Source organism: Pseudophryne corroboree, chromosome 2 (genome assembly GCF_028390025.1).
Source record: "Pseudophryne corroboree isolate aPseCor3 chromosome 2, aPseCor3.hap2, whole genome shotgun sequence".
Taxonomy (NCBI): domain Eukaryota; kingdom Metazoa; phylum Chordata; class Amphibia; order Anura; family Myobatrachidae; genus Pseudophryne; species Pseudophryne corroboree.
In genome coordinates, this window is record NC_086445.1 from 141847077 (window position 1) to 141873180 (window position 26104).

General features: G+C 43.9%; 1 long non-coding RNA gene across 2 annotated transcripts in view; it reads right to left on the minus strand.

The window, feature by feature from the left end:
* Positions 1–573: 573 nt before the first annotated feature.
* LOC135050575 (uncharacterized) overlaps positions 574–26104 on the minus strand; it is a 244166-nt gene continuing 218635 nt past the window's right edge. For both annotated transcript variants that reach the window (XR_010241674.1, XR_010241673.1), the window contains exons 3-5: positions 5633–5703; positions 5350–5559; positions 574–913 (exon numbers count right to left, since the gene is read on the minus strand). This is a non-coding gene — a long non-coding RNA (uncharacterized LOC135050575). The remainder of the gene's footprint in view (positions 914–5349; positions 5560–5632; positions 5704–26104) is intronic.

Here is a 26104-nt window from a genome sequence, read left to right on the forward strand (position 1 = left end):
ACTCCTCATTATCTGTTTTAAAAGTACATGGCTTTTACAAAACCTTTGGGGACTAATTAATCTGCTACATATCTTTCTAATGTAGCTATTTCTCACCAGGGCCAGTATTTACTAAAAATCCGAGTTTGGCCGATTTGTGTTTTTTTTACTAAGTCCCAACACGGGAATTCACTAAGCACAAATCTCGGCAGTGTTTGGGACATTCGCAATGGTTTGAACGGCAAAGTACACAAATACAAATGAATAGACCATCGGTCAAACGCGCCTGTTATTTCATACAATACGGGAATTCACTATTCATTCGTATTTGGGTGTTAGTTTCTGAGTGCTCAATTGCGGTCGGATTTGTTTGCGATTCGTTAAAAAACGCAGCAAAAAAATAGACCTGCTTTTTTCAGCCGTGTTTACATGTGTTAACACTTACAAATCATTCTAACCTGAATTAGGATGCCTATAAAAGGGACACAAACTTCTCTCATGCAAAATTATTTATTTCCTTATGTTTGCTGGCCAAAACTTGTAGATTTGTAAGTCAATACACATTTAACAACATATATCCATTATTACACACATTTGAGTTCAACTTTCAAATATTTCAAATATTGTTGTTTCTGCATCATGTTTTTAAATCTGATTTTTTATTTTTTTTTGTATAATCTGTTTTTATTTAAGACAGTATAACAGTATAAAGATTGCTTCACATTTTAACAAAAGAAGAAAAACATCAGGACACAGATGAAGGTCTAATACAACATAGCCTTAAAGATAGAGCTCTATTTCTTCTTGACCACGGGCACTGCTACCACCATCTGGAATTATCTGCCAACTTTTGGACTTTAAGTCCTCCAGGATCCCTATCAGCATTTTCCATCTGAAGTCTCTGCTTATTCCCCTGCTGCTATTGGACCTCGATCTGCAATTGAGAACCAAGGGGACTTTCATCTGAGACCATGGTAATATCTTTATTTGAAATCATATGAGGATACCTTGGAGGACTGAGTTCTAGCCAGAATACCAGTGCTTATTACATTAATGGAAATCTAAGTGGTCCTAGGATAATTTGAGAGACTCTCAATTCTGTTACCAATTGCCCTCCTGACATTACACAAGTTATATTTTTAATTATTTTAATAAATGTATGATTATTTTTTAATTGATAAATTGGTTTCCGTTCATTATTTTTGAGATTCAGCCGGCGCCAGTATCTTTCCTTGCTTTGTTATTGTAAAAAGCCTGAGGGTAGCGGTGGTTGGTCAGGGGAGGGTTCTTAGCTTTAAAATGCGTCTCTTGGACCAGTGCAACATCCACTCTGTCAGCCCAAAGGGACCTCAAAAGGGATGATCTTTTCTCCGGTACGTTGAGACCCTTCGCGTTAATCGAAGCGACTTTAATTTTGCCGGTGGACGTCATAGGAGATATGTGTTGTGGTGAAATGTGTTGAGTCCAGAGTGGTCATTGAAAGGGGGGAAAGAGGGGCAGGGAGGAAAAAAAAGAGGGACAGAGCATGGAGAGAGAAAAAAAAAACTATAATAACATTCAAAAAAGATTCAAAAAAACCCGCATTGGGGTAACCGATCCTTCTAAGGATCAGGTACCCAAGAGGCCAAACAGCCAGAGGCGGGTATGGGGCGGGTAAGGGAGCCACCGCCAAAGGCATAGTGATAATGAGAGAAACATTGTGTTAAACAATATACATATATGAGCTGAACTGAGTGTGAGCAATAAGCTATAAACCTTAAACCTCGTCAACAGGAGGAAATCTATGGATAGTGAAAGATGTAAGAAATCTCATAGTAATAGAGCAAGAAATAGTAATAACATTCTACGGCCCAAAACCTTTGGGTGAGGCGAGGCCGGAGCCTCTGTAACAGCGGAAGTTCGTTTGGTGGTTCTTCAGTAGCAAGAAGTGTTATCACACTATAATCTATGAACAGTGTCACATTGTAACCTGTAGAAATATCTAAAGTGAAACTTGGACAATCAAAGGGATCTAGATAATCAATCAGGTAACAGGTGGAGCCTTTCTGAGGGGAGAGCTGTTAGTGCCTCTCCCTCCACCTTTCCGCACCACCTGCCAAGGTGGTCCTATGTTCAGGGGCTGGAAAGACGGTATCTCTGGAATAGGGAAGTCCCAATCGCGTAGGTCGGGTTTTGGTATGCCTAGGCCCGTGCAGAACTCTGGGAGATCCGAGTAGGAGTTGAGGGTGTGAGTTTTTCAAGATGAGGAGACCTGTAGGCTGAAGGGGAAGCCCCACCGGTATTTTAACTGACGTTTACGGAATTCTTCTGTCAGGGGCTTGAGGGCTTTTCGTTGTTGTAATGTGTGCCAGGACAAATCTTGGTAAATTTTTATCACGGAACCATTGAAGTCTATTCCATCAAGTTGGCGGACTTTGCGCATGATGTCCTCTTTTTGGGAGAAATAATGTAGTCTACATATGACATCACGTGGTCTATCCGCGGAAAGGCCTCTTGGTTTCAAGGCGCGGTGAGCCCTATCGAAGGTGATGGTATCATTGGGGTCGTTACCCAGGATCTCGTTAAAGATCTTCGTGAGGGCATCAATCAGGCCTGTTGGCGGTACTTCTTCCGGTAGGCCTCGCATGCGGATATTGTTTCGTCTCCCTCTGTTGTCCAAATCTGTCAGCCGCAGTTGTAGAGAACGGATCTCCGATGATTGAGTTTCGATGGCGGTCGTCAACGATTTTAGAATTGTATCAGAGGAAGTTTGGTGATCCTCTAGGTTCGACACTCGGTCAGAGATATGTGAGATGTCCTGTCTCATGGCAGCTAGCTCACGTCTCCCTGTGTCTTGTAGATCTTGTTTAGTGGGTAGGGTCTTCATATAAGCTAACATGTCTTGCAAATCTTTGCCACCCGAGGAGGGAACATGCGATGTATCTGTACTCGGGGGGGACGGGTGGGGGGCTGGCGGAAGAGTGGGGGAGGTTGCTACGGGGGGACTGTCAGATGGAGCGGGTGAAGCAAGTTGCAGGAAGGGCCTCATTGCAGATTGCGACATGTTCCCCCGAGGAGTCCATTTGCTTGTCTTCTGAGAAGATTTCTTGTTCTTGGACATCACTCAGTCAGCAACAATAAGCTTAGTTTCCCTGAATCAAGTTGACGAGGTGAGGTATGATTACATGTTTAGCATGAGAGTGCCTTCAGCTGTATGGCTCCCTGTGGGTTGGCTTCAGCAGCACATTACGGCATCAATGGCTACGGCCGCCGGTGTAGGAGCATTTCTTATAGCATTATAGGCTGTGAGAGATTGAGATGTGATCATTTAATATTTCTGGTATAAGCAGAGAAATATATCTTCTGTAGATTGCCCCAGGTTAGCCACTAGGGGGAGCCTTTGGTATGGGTTATACTGTGGAGCCTGTGGCTTAGTGAGATCCGATGTCTGCCCGGTATAGTGTTAAAATGGAGTCCCCAGGCTCTGGAGGGGGACCAGGCCGTGGCCCGCAAGAAGGTGGTGGGGATCTCCTCCAGCCCCAGAAGCAGGCTAAGTCCCTTTAATTGCTAATGGTAGTGTGACACTGGGAGTGGGGTATGCTCTCGAGCGGGAGAAGCCGCATCTGACTGGGTGGCAAACCCCGGCCGGGTTCCCTCAAGGTCGGGCGCCCGGGAGTGCTGCGAGTCCCGAGATCCACACAGCGAGCAGGGTGGGCGGCCAGTGTATCCCCCCTCTGAGGTGGTCAAGCAGCCGGGCGGTCCGGGCGGGGGATGCCGCCACGTCCCGGGGCTGCGGGCGGAAGGCTGCAAACTCACGGGCGTCTCAGTGCGTGTGGGCGGCCGGGGTAGCGGTCGCGGGGCGGGCTCCGGTTATGGAGCGGACTCAGCCCTACGAAGGGATCCGTCTTCTCGCCTCGGCAGGTCCCGGTGAGTGCAGGGGAAGCAGCCAGGTCTCGGCGGGATGTCCGCTGCGGGTGAATATCGTCCCGGCTTCTGTCTGGGGAGGTAGGCCGCAACCCGCAGGAGCACTTAAAAGCGCTCCCCGATTCCGCGGGCTCCCCAGGTGTCGGCAGTAGGGTAGGGGGTACCTCTAGAGCTTCTTATAGCTGATTTGGGGTGTGGGAACAAGGGTTTAGGATGCTTTATAAGCACCGTTTAGGGAGCACTGGTACTCTGCACGTCTCCTCTAGTTGCCAGCCAAGCCACGCCCCCCTGATTACTTATTTTTAACACACACAAACATGGCACAACAATAATGTCAGTCATTTTCGGACTGAATTATCTAAATATTACCCCCAACATATTAGGACACTTTTAGCCAACTCAATTGTGATTTTCTTGTCAATTCGTCTAGAGAAGAAATGTAAAACAGTTACAATTCACATTGTAAATTGTATTGGTCATGGATGAATCTGCCTGGCTGTCAATTAGTCTGTCTACTGGCTCAAAGAATGATTAGACTCTAGAAAGAGTAATGATTAGAAAAAAATCAAGTGGTCTGCTTTCTGCCTGCTTAAGACAATCTGCCTGACTGCCAATTAGTCTGTCTGCTGGCTCAAAGAATGATTAGAATCTAGAAAGAGTAATGATTAGAAAAAAATCAAGTGGTCTGCTTTCTGCATGCTAACATCTATGTGCAGCTCAAACAACAGTTTCCTGCTAACAAAAAATACAAATATGATAAAGAAGAAATGTGCGCACAAAATTCCTTTTGTTGTTTGTGCCAGTTATAATTAATGATGTTGTACAAATTGTCAAGGAGCTAAGTGTTATATATATTCTGTTAATCATACACTTGGTAAACATTTATCCGTTACTTATCCATATGTTTAATACATTGGTACAAAGCACTAAACATGGAACACATGTAATGGACTGGTGCTTTCAGATATCCGGCCTAGCAACATCATCACTCATTACTTAAATACATACATATGCCTGTTTGTGGCAAATGTGTCTGGTCACTTCATTCTGAAAGCAAACACATGAGTTGTATGGTACATCAGACATACTCCTGCCTAAAAACACATTGTAATCCATAATGTGTTGCCTTATAGTGTCTCCAACCAAAACATAGTAATGTTTTTGTATGCAGTTGGCAATGTTAGGACAAACACATCTGTGTAAATGATTCTAACAACCTTACTATTTGCAAAGCTTACACATGAGTGTCTGTTGCAGCATCTTCCACACAATGTGCTACTGTATGGCTGAAGTGGACATACATATCTTTACTGGATATTGTGTAGGCCATTTTGTTTGGTTTCCATTTCATGTTTTACTGACTTGGGTAAGTATAGCAGATTTTGATGGGTATTGACTTAATGAGTTTAAGTAAATGGTTTTTGAAAGATCTGACATTTTTAATTGTTATCACAGTTTGTTACTCACAATCAAGATGAGGGGAGTGTGGTTGTCGTCTTGGAGGTGTGTCCAAAATTTGGAGTGGGGGCACCGAATAAACAGTAGATAATCTTCGTGGCGGGGTAGCCTGCTGTGGTTGGCCCGGGACATCAGACCTTGCTTTCTTTGCTGGCAGATGTTTTTTGTGGTGTGTTCCAAAAGTGCGCCTTCTGCTGCTTAAGACTTCTTTAGATGGACCTAGTATTGAAAGTGACATTTTGTTATGGCCATTCATTTACAAACCTAACCTATACTACAATGGACACTTTACCCGCTTCCGCAGCATCATCATCAGATGTGATGGGAGTGACTGTAGGACGACCAGTACTGCTTTTTTCAACACTGTAAATCCAAAAAAAAAAAAAATATTCATGCTATTGTTAATACATCCACCCATTATGCTTATAAACATTACATCTTTAAAAATGGATGTTTTATTATGAATCTAACAATAAGGACATTAAACACAAAAAGCACAACAACAAACCCAAAACATTGTCCAATAGCCATATGCACTATGGAAAGTGCAACACAGGGAATCACAGACATAGGACACAATTCCAAAAACATACACTAACAAGCCAAAACACACACAGCTTCATTTTCAAATAAAAGGGAAAAAAAATACAGATGCAATATAGAAATAGGTCTGTGATGTGGCACTCCAAACACACATTAACACAATATGAGGCCAACAAAAAAAATGAAAAAATAATAATAAAAAAAATACAGTAAGGTAATTAAGTCTGCAGTTGTTGTGTCAGTGTACAAATACAGACTCAAAATGAACCAGCAAATAGTGGCCTTGACTTAAACAATATTACATTGAGTACTAATGAAATTATACATGTAACTGCCTTCAAAGACACTTTGCACTACTCCAGCCTCTAACATATAAACCACTGATTTGGAAACATTGCACATGGATAACTGAATTAAAAAACATAGTCCAACTATCAAAATGTACAATGTGCAAAAGTAAAACATTATTGCTGGACAATTCAATGACACACCAAGTCCAAACTACACATGGAAAATGTACTGTCCAAAAACCACATGACATACAAGCAAGTAAGACGTTACATTGACTTTTGTATGAAACATGACCCAAAACAATGTATTTGATGATGCACACTTGAAGATGGGAGTAATATGCAACGTCACATGACACACATTTAAAACATACAGTAAGCCAGAAGTAATGTCATAGAATGTTAAGGCAAATACACATGCTCACCATCCTTCCTGGGGCGATCGGAATCCCGGACATGGGTTGCAGACACTACTTCTGGAGGGATTATAGTCCGCATGGGCTCCTCATAGTCCAGATATGTGGTAATAAAGGGCGGACCACCACCGGTTTTGCGAGCCGACTTCGCCTCCTTGGCCATTTTGGACTTGACACGTCGCTTTATGTCATAGTACCGTTTGCGGCACGTGTCCTCCGTCCGCTTCACCATCCCCTCACTATTTACAGCAACAACTACTTTCGCCCACAACACCGTCTTCTTCCGTGTTGGCACCTTGGCGGACTCAGGCCCAAATAGCTGCCGCTGATACTTCATCAGCTCCCGCACCAATGCCACATTTTCTGCATAACTAAACTTGACATTCCGCCCAGTCTTAGTAGTGGTGCGTGGCTGCGGAGCTGTCTGACTGTCACTATCACTGTCACTTGAGGCAACTGCAGCAACCTCACCAACCTCCTCCACCTCACTAACCTCACTAACACTCACCTCCTCCACCTGACCGACCTCCTCCCCCTCACTAACACCCTCCACCTCACTCACCTCAGCCACCTCTGAGTCACACATAATTGTGTGACTAAACAATTAACACAGAAAAAAAAAAAAAACACTCCACCGCTACCACTACACTATTCACACACACACACACACACACACACACACACACACACACACACACACAAACACTGACAAGGGACTATAAATAAAAAAAACTTGGACAAAAATTGAGACAAAACCAAAAAATACAAGACAACAAGAATGACAAAACTACTTTCAAACACAATACAACACTCAGAACTCGCAAAAAATACTCCTCCAAACAAACACTACTCACCAAACTCCACTGCACAACCTCTCTCCTCACCACTAACTAAACCCACGAGGTGCGAACGGTTTGGGGCGTATTTATATGGTTGCGCACAGACACTCCTACCATCTGAAACACAACCAATCACGAACGGGCATGAAAACCGAAACTAAAAGTGAAAATGCGGCCGCGGGGAAAAAAAACCCTGCCGCGTTTAACTTAGAAAAAAAACCAGCAAAAACAACACAAACACGTACGCAAATGACAATGACGGTCGTAAATGTGCCAAAAAAAACCGACTGGCATCGACATCGGAAAACAATAAACTTGAATGCTTAGTAACTTGGCGTATATAGTTTCAAAAAGTTGCATGAAAATGCACCCGATACAAGACGAGTTTAAACACTTCACAAACCGACACAAACACGAATATTAGTAAATTTTGGCCCAGGTCTTACTTTCTTGTGTGAGGACTTTTTCTAGCTTTTCCATGAGACTATCTAAATCCTCATCGACAAAATCAGTATCATGATCATCTCTTCATTTTACCATATCACAAACAGCATTTACAAGACGTTTACATTTAGCTCTGTACCCCAGCATGGTCAACAAGTGAAATAGTGGTGATATATAGTCGTATAGATAAAAAACAGTAATACACTTAGCGCACCTCGCTGAAGAAAGGCAGCTGGATTCAGGTGTGGATATCACCAATCACACAAAAACAGATACAATAAAAGATGATTCCGCCGCACTTTCCCAAAGGTAGATAAAACGTAGTTCATCGGTTGATTAAAAACATAAATCAACTTATACAGATCCAAAGCCAACACACGTGAGGGTGGTTTTGTTGAATTACAACTAAAACCAAAACACAAAATTAATACAGATCCAAAATCAAAACACGGTAGTCGGCACACATTTGTGGTTAAAGCTCTTTCTATTCCCTTGTTCTGAGAGCTGCAGTTAGTCATACTATAAATCTATAAATTTAGGGACTGATTTGTATGTGTATATATTTTGTTTGTTCATCCCATTTAGTTCATAATAAATGGCCTGTGTATTTCATTGAATCTCTTTTATTGAATATTTGTATTTTTAATTAAAAACTAGAAAATATTTTTACTGTTTACAGTATTCATATGTAGTTAGGGACTGGAGCACCAGCTAAAATCTCAGGAATATAATGTTGTGTACTGTTCTCCCTTTCTCATTGTCAGGGGTTCTTTTCCCACCGCTGCTACTGCCACCGCCGCTTCTGGGAAGGTCACAGGCAGTTACGAAATGCCGTTCCTGATGACTTCATTTAACAAAGACCTTCAGGAACTTTCCAGCGCATTACAGCTTGAAAATAGCCCTGGGTATAGTTAAGTCTTTAGGAATAATACTCTTTGGGGTCATTGCACTAAGCTTAGGATAGAGCTAAATTAGACAGAGATAAAGTACTAACCAACCAACACCTGTCATTTTTCAAACACAGCCATAACATGGCAGTTAGGAGGTGGATGGTTGTACTTTATCTCCATCCATTGCATATCTCTCCAAGGCTTAGTACACAGATTCCTTTACCTCCGGGGTTTTCCTGAGCCAACCCCTTTGGTCATCTGTCATCAATAAAGATCTTACAAACCCAGGGGGGAGGAGGACCAAGACCCATCATGGTGTCAATATTTTCTGCTTGCTGCCTCCCTGTCCAGCACTGTTGATGCCTATATGTGAAAACTGCTGTCTGTACTGGCATCTCCCACCAGCTCTGGTTTCTGGGCACTTCCATCTTCAAAGGGGTGGGTGATCACTGCACCACCAATAACACACTTTCCTGGACACATGACACAACAGCCAAACAGCTACCATCAGCCCCTATAAGAGGAATTCCTTAAGGGCTGGCTGGTTGCCAGTACAACTTCACTAGAGTGTGACTCTACAGTATGCTCCACAGTGTTTTAACACTATATTCAATTCATCTAGCTCCTCTGGTCCCAGTCTGGTATCAAGTAAAGATAGTTCCAGCCTAGCATCTAGATCCAGTGGTCCCAGTCCAGTATCAAGTCAGGTATCAAGCACAACCAGTCCCAGCACAGCATGGTCCCAGTCTGGTGTCAAGCACAGCTGGTCCCAGCCCGACATCAAGTACAGCCAGTTCAAGTTTGAAGAGCAAATCCAGTTCCAGCCAGGCTTCCAAAACCATAAATACTTTGAGACTCTATTTCCAACTCAGCTCCAGTAGCATGTTTTACTGGTCTAAGCCTAATTCCAGAAATGTGCATCACCTATGCCAGTCCTGCCCCAGAGAAACTCACTACTTGTCACGGTCCGGCACTTTACTTCTCCATACTATCTTCTAGTTCCCCAGTGTCTAAGTTTCCTGATCCTAGTTCTACAGTGTATACCTTCTAACTGCATTCTCAATCTGCATCTCCCATGCGCAGGAACTTTATCAAGCTCAGTACAATCCCTATTTCAAATCCTTCAGTATACTGTAGTAGTCCGGGACTAACCCTGATCTGACAGTTTTGTCTCTCCTAAATGAGTGAGATATGCTTTTTCTTTTGGCAACATAAGTAAGAAAGATATTTTGATGTTTTATTGTTAGTGTTATGAACCACAGGTAGTGGTTCATTCCTATTCTATGTTTATAGTTGTCTTGCAGGCCAGGATTTCCCATTGCTCTGGTTTGAGAAGACTCTTGTTTGCTGCCGGTGGTGAGTCTGTGTGATTGCAGCTTGTTCCCATGTGTTCAGCCTCACCTGTCTGATTGCACCTCTCAGTTGTGCAGCAGGGCAGCTGCACAACATAATTAATTAAGACTCTCTGTTATATGCTGACTCAGTGCAATTCACAGATGCTGGTGATATTTCCAGAGTTCCAGAGTTCTTGAGTTCTGAGCTAGTCCCTGCCAGTTCCTGAGCTCCTGTCTAGCAGTGTCTGTCTGGCTGCTTCCAGTGTCGGTTCCAGTGTCAGTTCCAGTGTCGGTTACAGTGTCTGATCCCGTGTCCTGCCGTGAAGCGTTCCTGTCCAGAAGTCCTGTGGCTTTGTCTGTGCCTGGTCGAGTATCTGGCTTCTTGGTGTCCACCGGTCTGTCATTTGGGATTCTGCCTGTCCACCAGTTCTGAGAGTCTGTGTCGGCTGCATTAGGGGTTCCTGTCCGTTTGCCAGTATTTGTACTGTTCCGTGAGTAGCGGCTTTGCCGCGTCCGTCGGCCTAGGCCGCAGTATTCTTTGGTTATATTTTGTTACTGGTGTTTTGCAGAGGGTTCTGCTTATGCTGTCACCGCCGGTACATAACAGTATTGTGTCGGCGTGTGGACAGCATTTCCTTTGTTGTTCATTCCCTTTGGCGGTGTGCCGCACATATATTTAGTTTTAGGGTTGTTAGTAGCCCCTAGCCTTCTGTTTGCTTTAGTTAGAGGTCCCCTTGTTATTATCCTGTCTCGGTTCACGCCTTGTCTCACTCTAAGACCTGGGGGCATCGGAGTTGGGCAGAACTAATCCGCCCTTCAAACGCGGCTGCCGTGGGCCCAAGAAACCATAGTCACTCAGGCGTGAACTGACCACACAGGTGAAACAATGGAGGTAGGGTGCTAGGGGCTATTTCCACACCACACCTTATTTCAGCATCACGTTCTGGTGCTCTGGACTCACTACGCAACATCTCCCTTGTTCTGAGCACCAGGAACCTAACAGTTAGACATTACATATTATCTGCCATTACTATCACCGGGTATCCTAAATAAGAATATAGTATAGCCCTATTTCTGATTAAATATATTCACTAAAATGCAAAATGAAGGAAAAAGAAATGCATTGTAGCCAAGATAATTTGACACAAGTATGTACTGTATGTTATGTACAACTATAATTATTTAACTAGAATGGTAAGAACTCTATATATAGTCTTAATTTTCCTTGCTCCAGGCTATCTACAGTACACTATTTTTAGTTTGAACATATTCATGTTTAGTTAATTTATCATTTTTGCAAAACCAGATTGCAAATTTGAATGTCAATTGAATGCCTAATAATAATAATAATAATAATAATAATAATAATAACAATATTTCTTTATTTTGTGTGGACCACCATGAAATACAGGAAACATCCATATTATCACAATGCAATATAAAGAGCATCATGCAGACTATCATACATTACAAATAACATTCTCATAACTTATATAATACAAAACTCACCATTGTTATATATCCGCAGAGCTACATCAAGCCAGCCACATTTTCACTCTGTATAAGCCTCATGCATCTCATCCTTCTTTCCTCGCATAAAATGGATCAGTCCACAGGTCCAACATTTGCACCATAGATGGTACTCACTCAGATCAAGTTACTCAATTGCAACAGAGAACCAGGCAATGGAGTCTCCTTCCTACTCTTTCTTCTTCCCTCTTTTCTCTCCTTCATCCACGATTTTCCTCCTTCACCTCCATTACCCTAATTCCTTCCTCATTCTGCTCTTGCTCCTTTTTCCTCTTTTGTCCTTCTCTATCCTTCTCCATTTTTTTTAAAACATTTTATTGAACGATTTGGGTATTGTCAGAGAAACATAACACAAGTATAAGGCATTTCTCAGGTAGAAGAGAAGGGATAGGGAATCCAGGTATTATTGTCAGACAATGCAAAAAAAAATATGTTATACTGTCTCCAAAGTTAAAGGTAGGCATAAGTGACCGTACTGAAGCTTTTATAAATATGGCAAGGAAGGCTCAAGAAAGGGACACCATGGGTAAGGACCTCCAAATTGTAACATGTGATGCAATAAAAACATTTCTATAGAGAGCCTTTAATGGTAGGGGATAAAGTGTGTATATACGGTAGCCATGTACAGTATTAAAAAACTTTTCTGTAAGGCCCCTCTATTCACCAAGGTCTCAGTTCAATCCATCATAAAGAGAAGGGAAATCTAAGAAAGCATCAAAACAGTCACAATATGGAGGCATCCTTCTGGCAATAGGTGTTTACACTACCAGTGACAGGGAACGGAGCAAATGGGTAGTGGCAGATGAGTCACTGATCAGCCAAGGCCTGATCAATGGCAGAAATAAGAAGGTGCTTGTTACCTGTGGAGGGGCCAGTCACCAGAAATCAGAGAAGTCAACAGCCTCCAGGTGCCTCCATTAGTCCACTGGGTTGGGTATGGGATCTCGGCAGTCAGGATGCCGGCAGTCACAATACCGACAGCAGCATCCCGACAGTCAGAATCCCAACACTTTTTAGAAGGTAAGCTAACCCTTCTCCTTACCCTAAGCCTAACCCTCCCTACCCGTAACGTAACACTGCCTTCCTGCTGCCCGTAAAACTTACAATTATGGATACAGAATACCCCGCCAACTCCCAAAACTCTTTTTTTATTTTCTATATGGATTGGTTGGAGGCATCTCTTCAGAAAGAGACCCGAACTAAGAAGACTTTTGCAACTTGGGAAAGTTTCATAGAGGTCCTGCCGATTTCTACTGAAGCTACTGTATTTATCAGTGTTTTCGTAACACTTTGTGTTTCTGTATTTTTCTTAATGGTCCCCCAATTTCTTTTTTACTTTTGTATATTGCTACGCTTTGTTTCAGATTTCTTGTACCTAACATGTGCATCAGTAAAGTGAACCTATCGCTATCCTGTGCTTTTTTTTTTTGTTTTGTGATGTTATGGACTCTATTATATGAGTTCATATTATTATTAAAATTATTATTATTATTACTATTATTACATTTTATTTATAAGGCGCCACAAGTGTTTTGCAGCGCCATATAAAGGACAGCACAGGGAGACAAAACTTAACATTACAGTAAATAAATAACAAAAATAGAGTACAGGTAACAAAAGGCACCACAATTCTCAAAACATAATACAGCTTAGATGTAAGTAGTGAGTGAGTGATCAGTGTATTACTAGGAGCTGGTGGCCATGGATAGAGATGAACCTTTACCAGCAGGAGTAAAAGCGGGTAAAGATGGTCGCTGAGTAGGAGAGGGCTGTGAGTGAAATGTGCTGAGAAGAGGGTTTTGACAACAAGAGGAAAGAGGGCCCTGCTCTGAGAAGCTTACAATCTAGTAGGAAGGGGTGACAGACAGATGACATGAGGTGCCAGCAAGCGGGAGGTAGCCTGATGGCAGGATGTAAGCAAAGCAGAGATGTTCAAGGCATGAGGCAGGGGGATGGAGGAGTAGCCTCAGGACTAGGTAATGCATCGGAAGGGTATGCTTTGATGAATAGGTGGGTTTTCAGTGCCCGTTTGAGTGCCCATATATTGCTATGTTGAAACTTTATTGACTTTATTGCCACATGCTTAAGCTTCAATAAAAAAAATGTGTTTAAAATTTCAGTGAAAGGCCATGCGTCCACCCCTAGGGGTAGCATTGGTGGCATGCAGAGAAGTGCCAATGGAGGTCGCAAATCAGCCAACTTAGAGAGAATAGCGAAGCACTGGCAATGGATCCAATTGTGACACAGTTTTGGATTACATTTAAAAATACAATAGAATTAATAAACAATTAGGAAAACAGAATAAATATAATTAATTTATGTACCTAAGGGAAAAACGCTGATTATTTTTTTGAAAAAAATTTTAACGCAATATTTTTATTGAAAAGATGTCGAGTAAGGCAATACAGACCAAAAAGGAGATGATGATACAAGACAAATCCAGAATAACATACAGGATATCCCGTGGGATATACAAAAACATAGTACATCAACAATATAAATTTCGACAACAATTTTCTGTATATAAGAGCAAGTAGAAAAGAGAAAGGGAAAGAGAGGAGAAAGGATGAAAAGGAAATGAGAGAAAGAAGAAGAAAAGAAAAAAAAAGGGGGGGGGGTGCCCACTATGAAAGGATTCAGGCACAAACTCACATCATGAGGAAGACAATCATGGTTAACACATCTAAACAAAGTTAGCAGTCGAATATTCACACAGAAACAGAGGGAGTATAACTCCGGCACTTTTATATTACAGCCGTGTAACAGGAGTTTTAGTGTAAGTGAACCAAGGTTCCCAAATCTTCATATATTTATCAGACCTATCACGTAGGGAAGCTGTGATTTTCTCCATTGTGGAGATGTACCATATTTTGGACAGCAGCATGCCCATAGGGGGAGCAGTGGGTTTTTTCCAACATTTAGCTATCACACATCTAGCGGCATGAAGGATTTGGAGTACAAGGCTAGTCAAAATACTACTGAAATTAGGGAGAGGGAGGCCCAGCAGAGCCATCCAAGGGCCCAACGGTACCTGGGAACAAAGGACAGAACCAATAAGGCTCTCTACCCGGTCCCAGAAGGGGCGAATTTTGGGACATGACCACCAAATATGTTTAATATCCCCAATTTAGCCACATTCACGCCAACATAATGGGGAAGACCCAGGGAAAATTCTGTGCAGCGTAGCTGGCACTAAATACCACCTGGTGTACACTTTATAGGAATTTTCCTTTATTAAAGAGGAAATCGAGGACTGTGCGACATTTTGTCTTATAATTTCCCAAGAGTCTTCCCCAGGAGGAGGGCCCAAATCCTGTTCCCATTTGCTTTCATGGGACAGAGTATCAGTCGATTTCATCGAGCGTAATAGACCGTAAAGTATGGAGATAATACCCTGTCGCATAGGAGAATAAACACAAAGTCGTTCAAAGGGGGTAAGTTGGCGAATAACCTTGGAGTGTGGAAGGGAACTTAAGAAAGAGCGGAGTTGCAAATACTCAAACATTACAGGTTGGGTGATACCATATTTGTCCCTTAAAGAATCTAAGGAGTGCCAGGAATTGCCTTCAATAAAGTCGAAGACCAGCCCTGGGCGTGGGTTCAGAGGAAACCACGAGTGCGATCGTAAAGAGGAGCCAGGGGGGAAATCCTGGTTATCCCAAACAGAGGTGATAGGAGACGGGAATGTAGAGAGACTATAGTGTTGAATGCAGGAGAACCACAGGGAACAGGTAAACTGTGTAGTAGGAGCGCACACTCTTCAGGGTAGGTTGTACAGGTGTAAGCAGGGACACCAAAGTGGAGGTCTTAGCTAGCAGGAGTTCGATTTGTATCTAGAGATGAGCGCCTGAAATTTTTCGGGTTTTGTGTTTTGGTTTTGGGTTCGGTTCCGCGGCCGTGTTTTGGGTTCGAACGCGTTTTGGCAAAACCTCACCGAATTTTTTTTGTCGGATTCGGGTGTGTTTTGGATTCGGGTGTTTTTTTCCAAAAACACTAAAAAACAGCTTAAATCATAGAATTTGGGGGTCATTTTGATCCCAAAGTATTATTAACCTCAAAAACCATAATTTACACTCATTTTCAGTCTATTCTGAATACCTCACACCTCACAATATTATTTTTAGTCCTAAAATTTGCACCGAGGTCGCTGTGTGAGTAAGATAAGCGACCCTAGTGGCCGACACAAACACCGGGCCCATCTAGGAGTGGCACTGCAGTGTCACGCAGGATGTCCCTTCCAAAAAACCCTCCCCAAACAGCACATGACGCAAAGAAAAAAAGAGGCGCAATGAGGTAGCTGTGTGAGTAAGATTAGCGACCCTAGTGGCCGACACAAACACCGGGCCCATCTAGGAGTGGCACTGCAGTGTCACGCAGGATGGCCCTTCCAAAAAACCCTCCCCAAACAGCACATGACGCAAAGAAAAAAAGAGGCGCAATGAGGTAGCTGACTGTGTGAGTAAGATTAGCGACCCTAGTGGCCGACACAAACACCGGGCACATCTAGGAGTGGCACTGCAGTGTCACGCAGGATGTCCCTTCCAAAAAACCCTCCCCAAACAGTACATGACGCAAAGAAAAAAAGAGGCGCAATGAGGTAGCTGTGTGAGTAAGATTAGCGACCCTAGTGGCCGACACAAACACCGGGCCCATCTAGGAGTGGCACTGCAGTGTCACGCAGGATGTCCCTTCCAAAAAACCCTCCCCAATCAGCACATGATGCAAAGAAAAAGAAAAGAAAAAAGAGGTGCAAGATGGAATTATCCTTGGGCCCTCCCACCCACCCTTATGTTGTATAAACAAAACAGGACATGCACACTTTAACCAACCCATCATTTCAGTGACAGGGTCTGCCACACGACTGTGACTGATATGACGGGTTGGTTTGGACCCCCCCAAAAAAGAAGCAATTAATCTCTCCTTGCACAAACTGGCTCTACAGAGGCAAGATGTCCACCTCATCTTCACCCTCCGATATATCACCGTGTACATCCCCCTCCTCACAGATTATCAATTCGTCCCCACTGGAATCCACCATCTCAGCTCCCTGTGTACTTTGTGGAGGCAATTGCTGCTGGTCAATGTCTCCGCGGAGGAATTGATTATAATTCATTTTAATGAACATCATCTTCTCCACATTTTCTGGATGTAACCTCGTACGCCGATTGCTGACAAGGTGAGCGGCGGCACTAAACACTCTTTCGGAGTACACACTTGTGGGAGGGCAACTTAGGTAGAATAAAGCCAGTTTGTGCAAGGGCCTCCAAATTGCCTCTTTTTCCTGCCAGTATAAGTACGGACTGTGTGACGTGCCTACTTGGATGCGGTCACTCATATAATCCTCCACCATTCTATCAATGTTGAGAGAATCATATGCAGTGACAGTAGACGACATGTCCGTAATCGTTGTCAGGTCCTTCAGTCCGGACCAGATGTCAGCATCAGCAGTCGCTCCAGACTGCCCTGCATCACCGCCAGCGGGTGGGCTCGGAATTCTGAGCCTTTTCCTCGCACCCCCAGTTGCGGGAGAATGTGAAGGAGGAGATGTTGACAGGTCGCGTTCCGCTTGACTTGACAATTTTGTCACCAGCAGGTCTTTCAACCCCAGCAGACCTGTGTCTGCCGGAAAGAGAGATCCAAGGTAGGCTTTAAATCTAGGATCGAGCACGGTGGCCAAAATGTAGTGCTCTGATTTCAACAGATTGACCACCCGTGAATCCTTGTTAAGCGAATTAAGGGCTGCATCCACAAGTCCCACATGCCTAGCGGAATCGCTCCGTGTTAGCTCCTTCTTCAATGCCTCCAGCTTCTTCTGCAAAAGCCTGATGAGGGGAATGACCTGACTCAGGCTGGCAGTGTCTGAACTGACTTCACGTGTGGCAAGTTCAAAGGGCATCAGAACCTTGCACAACGTTGAAATCATTCTCCACTGCACTTGAGACAGGTGCATTCCATCTCCTATATCGTGCTCAATTGTATAGGCTTGAATGGCCTTTTGCTGCTCCTCCAACCTCTGAAGCATATAGAGGGTTGAATTCCACCTCGTTACCACTTCTTGCTTCAGATGATGGCAGGGCAGGTTCAGTAGTTTTTGGTGGTGCTCCAGTCTTCTGTACGTGGTGCCTGTACGCCGAAAGTGTCCCGCAATTTTTCTGGCCACCGACAGCATCTCTTGCACGCCCCTGTCGTTTTTTAAAAAATTCTGCACCACCAAATTCAAGGTATGTGCAAAACATGGGACGTGCTGGAATTTGCCCATATTTAATGCACACACAATATTGCTGGCGTTGTCCGATGCCACAAATCCACAGGAGAGTCCAATTGGGGTAAGCCATTCCGCGATGATCTTCCTCAGTTGCCGTAAGAGGTTTTCAGCTGTGTGCGTATTCTGGAAAGCGGTGATACAAAGCGTAGCCTGCCTAGGAAAGAGTTGGCGTTTGCGAGATGCTGCTACTGGTGCCGCCGCTGCTGTTCTTGCGGCGGGAGTCCATACATCTACCCAGTGGGCTGTCACAGTCATATAGTCCTGACCCTGCCCTGCTCCACTTGTCCACATGTCCGTGGTTAAGTGGACATTGGGTACAACTGCATTTTTTAGGACACTGGTGAGTCTTTTTCTGACGTCCGTGTACATTCTCGGTATCGCCTGCCTAGAGAAGTGGAACCTAGATGGTATTTGGTAACGGGGGCACACTGCCTCAATAAATTGTCTAGTTCCCTGTGAACTAACGGCGGATACCGGACGCACGTCTAACACCAACATAGTTGTCAAGGACTCAGTTATCCGCTTTGCAGTAGGATGACTGCTGTGATATTTCATCTTCCTCGCAAAGGACTGTTGAACAGTCAATTGCTTACTGGAAGTAGTACAAGTGGGCTTACGACTTCCCCTCTGGGATGACCATCGACTCCCAGCGGCAACAACAGCAGCGCCAGCAGCAGTAGGCGTTACACGCAAGGATGCATCGGAGGAATCCCAGGCAGGAGAGGACTCGTCAGACTTGCCAGTGACATGGCCTGCAGGACTATTGGCATTCCTGGGGAAGGAGGAAATTGACACTGAGGGAGTTGGTGGGGTGGTTTGCGTGAGCTTGGTTACAAGAGGAAGGGATTTACTGGTCAGTGGACTGCTTCCGCTGTCACCCAAAGTTTTTGAACTTGTCACTGACTTATTATGAATGCGCTGCAGGTGACGTATAAGGGAGGATGTTCCGAGGTGGTTAACGTCCTTACCCCTACTTATTACAGCTTGACAAAGGGAACACACGGCTTGACACCTGTTGTCCGCATTTCTGGTGAAATACCTCCACACCGAAGAGCTGATTTTTTTGGTATTTTCACCTGGCATGTCAACGGCCATATTCCTCCCACGGACAACAGGTGTCTCCCCGGGTGCCTGACTTAAACAAACCACCTCACCATCAGAATCCTTCTGGTCAATTTCCTCCCCAGCGCCAGCAACACCCATATCCTCCTCATCCTGGTGTACTTCAACACTGACATCTTCAATCTGACTATCAGGAACTGGACTGCGGGTGCTCCTTCCAGCACTTGCAGGGGGCATGCAAATAGTGGAAGGCGCATGCTCTTCACGTCCAGTGTTGGGAAGGTCAGGCATCGCAACCGACACAATTGGACTCTCCTTGTGGATTTGGGATTTCAAAGAACGCACAGTTCTTTGCGGTGCTTTTGCCAGCTTGAGTCTTTTCAGTTTTCTAGCGAGAGGCTGAGTGCTTCCATCCTCATGTGAAGCTGAACCACTAGCCATGAACATAGGCCAGGGCCTCAGCCGTTCCTTGCCACTCCGTGTGGTAAATGGCATATTGGCAAGTTTACGCTTCTCCTCCGACAATTTTATTTTAGGTTTTGGAGTCCTTTTTTTTCTGATATTTGGTGTTTTGGATTTGACATGCTCTGTACTATGACATTGGGCATCGGCCTTGGCAGACGACGTTGCTGGCATTTCATCGTCTCGGCCATGACTAGTGGCAGCAGCTTCAGCACGAGGTGGAAGTGGATCTTGATCTTTCCCTAATTTTGGAACCTCAACTTTTTTGTTCTCCATATTTTATAGGCAGAACTAAAAGGCACCTCAGGTAAACAATGGAGATGGATGGATTGGATACTAGTATACAATTATGGACGGACTGCCACGGTTAGGTGGTATAAAAAAACCACGGTTAGGTGGTATATATTGTAATACAATTATGGATGGACGGACTGCCTGCCGAGTTCCGACACAGAGGTAGCCACAGCCGTGAACTACCGCACTGTACACTGGTTGATAAAGAGATAGTAGTATACTCGTAACAACTAGTATGACTGACTATGACGGTATAAAGAATGAAAAAAAAACCACGGTTAGGTGGTATATATTGTAATACAATTATGGATGGACGGACTGCCTGCCGAGTTCCGACACAGAGGTAGCCACAGCCGTGAACTACCGCACTGTACACTGGTTGATAAAGAGATAGTAGTATACTCGTAACAACTAGTATGACTGACTATGACGGTATAAAGAATGAAAAAAAAACCACGGTTAGGTGGTATATATTGTAATACAATTATGGATGGACGGACTGCCTGCCGAGTTCCGACACAGAGGTAGCCACAGCCGTGAACTACCGCACTGTACACTGGTTGATAAAGAGATAGTAGTATACTCGTAACAACTAGTATGACTGACTATGACGGTATAAAGAATGAAAAAAAAACCACGGTTAGGTGGTATATATTGTAATACAATTATGGATGGACGGACTGCCTGCCGACTGCCGACACAGAGGTAGCCACAGCCGTGAACTACCGCACTGTACACTGGTTGATAAAGAGATAGTAGTATACTCGTAACAACTAGTATGACACTATGACGGTATAAAGAATGAAAAAAAAACCACGGTTAGGTGGTATATATTATAATACAATTATGGATGGACGGACTGCCTGCCGACTGCCGACACAGAGGTAGCCACAGCCGTGAACTACCGCACTGTACACTGGTTGATAAAGAGATAGTAGTATACTCGTAACAACTAGTATGACACTATGACGGTATAAAGAATGAAAAAAAAACCACGGTTAGGTGGTATATATTATAATACAATTATGGATGGACGGACTGCCTGCCGAGTGCCGACACAGAGGTAGCCACAGCCGTGAACTACCGCACTGTACACTGGTTGATAAAGAGATAGTAGTATACTCGTAACAACTAGTATGACTGACTATGACGGTATAAAGAATGAAAAAAAAACCACGGTTAGGTGGTATATATTATAATACAATTATGGATGGACGGACTGCCTGCCGACTGCCGACACAGAGGTAGCCACAGCCGTGAACTACCGCACTGTACACTGGTTGATAAAGAGATAGTAGTATACTCGTAACAACTAGTATGACACTATGACGGTATAAAGAATGAAAAAAAAACCACGGTTAGGTGGTATATATTATAATACAATTATGGATGGACGGACTGCCTGCCGACTGCCGACACAGAGGTAGCCACAGCCGTGAACTACCGCACTGTACACTGGTTGATAAAGAGATAGTAGTATACTCGTAACAACTAGTATGACACTATGACGGTATAAAGAATGAAAAAAAAACCACGGTTAGGTGGTATATATTATAATAATACAATTATGGATGGACGGACTGCCTGCCGACTGCCGACACAGAGGTAGCCACAGCCGTGAACTACCGCACTGTACACTGGTTGATAAAGAGATAGTAGTATACTCGTAACAACTAGTATGACTATGACGACGGTATAAAGAAAGAAAAAAAAATACCACGGTTAGGTGGTATATAATTATACAATTATGGATGGACGGACTGCCTGCCGAGTGCCGCCTGCCGACACAGAGGTAGCCACAGCCGTGAACTACCGCACTGTACTGTGTCTGCTGCTAATATAGACTGGTTGATAAAGAGATAGTATACAACAATATACTACTATACTGGTGGTCAGGCACTGGTCACCACTAGTCACACTGGCAGTGGCACTCCTGCAGCAAAAGTGTGCACTGTTTAATTTTAAATTAATATAATATTATGTACTCCTGGCTCCTGCTATAACAACCTGCAGTGCTCCCCAGTCTCCCCCACAATTATTATAAGCTTTTATACATTGATGTGCAGCACACTGGGCTGAGCTGAGTGCACACAGACTGAGTCACACTGTGTGACTGCTGTGTATCGTTTTTTTCAGGCAGAGAACGGATATAGCAGAGAACGGATATATTAAATAAAAGTTAACTTAACAACAACTGCACTGGTCACTGTGGTAAACTCTGTCTGCACAATCTCTCTCTCTCTCTCTCTCTTCTAATCTATTCTAATGGAGAGGACGCCAGCCACGTCCTCTCCCTATCAATCTCAATGCACGTGTGAAAATGGCGGCGACGCGCGGCTCCTTATATAGAATCCGAGTCTCGCGAGAATCCGACAGCGTCATGATGACGTTCGGGCGCGCTCGGGTTAACCGAGCAAGGCGGGAAGATCCGAGTCGCTCGGACCCGTGAAAAAAAAAGTGAAGTTCGTGCGGGTTCGGATTCAAAGAAACCGAACCCGCTCATCTCTATTTGTATCCAGGGTAAGTGAGGGCTTGAGAAAACCAGGCAAGAGCCTGGCTCAAGTGAGTGGCGTGATAATATTTTCGAATATCTGGTAAACCTCTGCCTCCAGCAACCGGGTCCCTACCTAGTGTGGAAGTCTTAATCCTGGGGAGTTTATTAGACCATATGAATTTCAGAAAAAGTTTCTGCATTCAACACAAAGCCTCTGTGGGGATGCGTACGGGAATTGTTTGAATCAGATATAAAAGCCTGGGCAAGATGTTCATTTTTACTGTAACTATACGTCCAAACCAGGCTATGATTTGCTTGTCCCATGCTCATAAGTCGGACTCAATACAATTGAAAAGAGTTGGAAAATTTGCAGAATACAAGGACCCATAGGAGTTCGTAATAAACACGCCCAAGTTTTTAATTTTCTTAGAGCGCCAGGAAAAATAAAAATTAGCGGTAAGGAGAGACCTGGTATCCTCACTAAGATGCATAGGGAGAGCCTCCGATTTGGTATAGTTAATGCGGTAACCTGAATACAAAGAGTATGATGATAGCGTTTGAAACAAATTAGGAATGGATACATGAGGGGAGGAAAGAGTCAACAATACATCATCCGCAAATAACGATAATTTAAATTCCACACCATCCACTAATATACCTTTAATATCAGGGTTAGCCCGAACCATACACGCCAGAGGCTCGATAGTCATAGCAAAAATTAATGGTGATAGGGGACACCCCTGTCGTGTACCATTGTTAATCTGAAATAAACAAGAATCCCTACCATTTACCCGGACTCTGGCCGAAGGGTTGGAGTAGAGAGTCTGGATGCCCTGAAGTAGGCTTCCTCCCAGGCCAAACCTACGCAGGGTAGCAAACATAAAAGGCCACAAAATTTTATCAAAAGCCTTCTCTGCATCAAGCGAGAGAAGGATGGAAGGCAATTTAGATTTATTAATCGAATGAACTAGATTAATAGTTCTTCGGGTATTGTCTCTAGCTTGTCGGCCTGGGATGAAGCCCACCTGATCGGCGTGTATTAATTGCGTGAGAACCGAGTTCAACCGCAGGGCTAAAACTTTGGCAAAAAGCTTAATATCGTTGTTTAACAGGGAAATTGGGCGATAGCTAGAGCACGAGTTGGGGTCTTTACCAGATTTATGAATTAAGACAATTCGAGCCTCCAGCGTACGAGACAAAGGTTCACCTTTAAGATATCCATTAAAGAGCCTACAAAGATGGGGCAGTAGAATCCCCTTGAATTTGTTAAAATACATAATAGACATACCGTCAGGCCCAGGGGCCTTGCCCGGTTTCTGGGTCTTAAGGGCATTGTCTAGTTCCTCAACTAGACAATAGTTAATAGTCAATAGTTATCTCTGAGTCCAGCTGAGCCACCATCGAGCCACTCAGTGATGGTAAATTACACTTATCCAAAAGGGACTCAATTCCCTCGGTGAATCTCGTAGAGGGTGAGGAAGCAGCATCAGCATTATATAATGATTTATAAAAGTCTTCGAATTCACTAAGGATGCAATCAGGGTCATGCGTTAATACCCCATTTTTTGTACGAATAGACAAGATATTTTTGGAAGAAACCTGGGCTCTAAGCTTCCTGGCAAGGAGTTTATCTGCCTTATCCCCTTTTTCATAATAGATCTGATTGAGACGTCTAAGGCATTGTTCTGTTTTGTGGGATAACAACATATTAAGTTCTCCCCTTATTTTAAGTAGCCGACCCAGGTCAGCTGAGCTTAGAGACAGTCTTCATTTCCTCTAGATGGTGAAGCTGGTCAGTTAATTCCAAGATCTTCTGGGAGCGCTGTTTAGCAAGTCTAGCAGCAACCTGTATGAAATGGCCACGGAGGACCGCTTTATGCACCTCCCACAAGGTCATATCAGACATTCCGGGGGTTTGATTCAAGCTAAAATAATCAGTCAGCACCTGTGTAATTTGTGGCAGGACATCCGTATGTTGGAGGAGAGCGTCATTGAGGGACCAAGAATGGGGGAAGGAGTGCGGGATAAACCAGAAAGAATCAGAGATACAGGGGCATGGTCAGACCATGTAATTGGGTGTATAGTACTTTTTTGGATCCTAGAGGTTAAATCCCTCCCAATCAGAATCATATTGATTCTCGTGTAAAGATTATGAACTGGGGAAAAAAATGTATAGTCCTTAACTAGGGGGTCAAGAACTCTCCAAGAGTCGAATAATAGGTGATTTTTAAGTAGGCACAATAGAGCTCAAGAATTACGGTTACTGGGATGGGACTGGGAAGAGGGCAAGGAGTGGGAGCGATCCAGACTATGGTGAAGAACATCATTGAAATCCCCTGCCATTAAAATATCACCTTTCCTATACTGGGTAATCTTTGAGTCTAAGGAAGCAAAAAAAGAGGCCTGATTAACATTAGGGGCATAGACGTTGATCAGGGTAACAGAAACATTATTAAGTTTGCCCATGATGATAAGGAACCTACCCCTTTTATCCCTAATAATTTTTTCCGACTCTAAGTGTAAATGGGCGGGGATCATGATAGCTACACCTCATTTCTTCTGAGTACGATCACAGGCATGTATAACAACTGGATGGCGTCTAGAACGTAATTCGGGATGGGAAGTACCTCTAAAATGTGTCTCTTGTAAAAACACCAAATCACCCCCAACCTGTTTCAGAAAGAGAAATAATTTAGTCCTCTTTTGGGGACTGTTAAGTCCCTTCACATTGTAGGTTATTACATTGACCGACATGACAGTATAAACATAAGCAGAGCTAAGTTAACCCTAAGGGCACACAGCTGGTCCCCCGAAGAAACAAAAGCAAAAAGGGAAACAGGTAGTAGGAGAAAGAGAAAAAGGAGAGAAAAGAGACCGAAACACCAATGTAAGAGGAAAAAATACAACAGTAAACCAGGCCAAAGACCCAGTGTACTTACCGTACGGGTCCACATGTTTGAGCTCCCATATGGGACAGTGAAGGATAGAGAATCTCCCATATGCTCAAAACCGGTCATGTTGGCCTGGGAGGGGGGGCGTGGTGTCGAGCCCCAATGAACAAGTAGGGGAGTGAACAGGGTGACCCTGGGGGGTCAAAATAACATTTGACAACAAGAAACAATTACAGAATAAAGTTAACATTGTAAACATAAACTCAATCTAAAAAGCTCAGCAAAGAAGGATATAAAACCTCAAAGATATAAACCAACATATGAAATAGCAATATACAGTAACCCAGCAAACCGTCTGCAGAGGAAAGTCATGGAGGGTTACGTCTGGAAGAGGGTTTAGCCGGGACTGTCGACCAAAGGCGTCGAGGTGCTCTATGAGGGAGAGGCGAGCTTGGGGGGCGCTGGAGACTCGGTGCAGCTTGCGGGGGAGAAGGCGCGTCAGGTGTCGGTGGAGACAGGTTGAGTTTCAAAAGAAGCTGGTGGGCCTCTTCCTTGGAACGTGCCTGCAGCCTCATCCCATCAAGCTGTACTAGCAGGGCAAAGGGATAACCCCACCTATAACTAATTTGATTCTCCCTGAGAATTTGGGTATATTCCTTCAGATCAAATCAAAACGTCTTTTAAGAGTAATAGAGGATAAGTCCTGAAACACCAACAGCTTATGCATTTCAAACAGGCACGAGTCCTTATTGCGAGTAGGAGCCAGGATCTTGTCTTTGGTTTTGAAGTAATGGCAACGTAAGACCACATCTCTCGGAGGAGACGATGGCGGAGGTTTTTGCCGTAGGGAACGATGAGCTCTATCTAAGAGGAAATACTCCGAAGGAGTATCTGTCAGGAGATGCTGGGAAAAGCGAACAAGGAAGTCTTCTAGTTGGGCAGGTTCCACCGATTCTGGAATATACTTGATACGCAGATTGTTACGTCGTGCGCGATTATCTGCGTCTTCC